A 1267-nucleotide genomic window follows, 5' to 3' on the forward strand; every position below is an offset into this window, starting at 1 on the left:
CGCGGTGCTGGCGCGCGGCGGCGGCCGGGCCGGGAGGGCCCGTGGCGGGCCTGCGGGCCTGCACGGTGGAAAGAGGCCGGAGGGTGACGTGGCGGCGTCTGATTCATCGGGGCGGCGGCGGTGGACGCGTCCGGCTCCGCCCGGACGTGTCCGGCGGCGGAGAGGGACGAGGGTTAGGGTTTGGACTGAGTTTGTATTTCGGGAGGCTCACATATAAATAGGTAGAGGGACCTAGGAGGCTCCAAATGAGGTGCGGTTTTCGCCCACACGATCGTGATCGAACGACCTACAGCATGGAAGAGAGTTCGGTGGGTTTTGGGCTGGTTTTTGAGGGGATTTTGCTGCAACACACAAATGGACTTTGCGGATGCCCGGTTAACCGTTGGAGTACCAAACGACCTCCAAATGGAACGAAACTTGACCGGTGGTCTCCGGGTGGTATACTAAGGCCACTTGACAAGCCTCGGTCCATTCCGAGAATGTTTGACACCCGCTCACGATAGAAAACAAGAGGGGTGCGCCGGAGGAGATAGGAGCGCCGGATTGCAAAACGGACAACGGGGAAAATGCTCGGATGCATGAGACGAACACGTATGCAAATGCAATGCACATGATGACATGATATGAAATGCATGACATGAACAAAATACAAAACGAAAGACAAAACCCGACCACGGAGGGAATATCATAGCACATAGATGAAAATGGCAAGAGTCAGAGTTATAAAATATGGCAAGTTACATGCGGGGTGTTACAATGGTATTCTTGTAAATAGCGTACCGCCCTGTGTGGTGAATATTGTATCGACTGAGTGTACTGGTGTGGCTGGTTAATTAATATAAGGTGGTGTTCAAAAAAAGTATAAATTTGGTCAAACACTTTGCAAACGGTTGACGGGAGTAAAAAGGACCAGAGGGAGTATCATGCATGCAGAGTAGGCAAAAAAATTGCTTGTCTAAAAAAAGGCAAAAAAATTGCTCATTTATAGCCAGTCGAAGTCTCAAAGGGCGCGACCGCGCGAGGGAGGCGAAGGTTGTGGGAGGCGCGACGTTTGACGGAATTAAGTGAAGTTACACCCACGCGCTGGCATGGTGTGCGAACAGGCAGAAGCTATACTGTCAGGCCTACGATATGGGTCTAGTAGACATGACATCTAGTGGGTCCCGCATAGTTCTCAAGAACTCTTTGGGGGCTTGCAGCCGTTTATCCACCGGGCAAGTCAGCAACCCCACGCCGTTCACATGCCCTACTCGTCCCCGTCTTCTAC

The sequence above is a fragment of the Triticum aestivum genome, chromosome 3D, assembly GCF_018294505.1.
Source record: "Triticum aestivum cultivar Chinese Spring chromosome 3D, IWGSC CS RefSeq v2.1, whole genome shotgun sequence".
NCBI lineage: Eukaryota > Viridiplantae > Streptophyta > Magnoliopsida > Poales > Poaceae > Triticum > Triticum aestivum.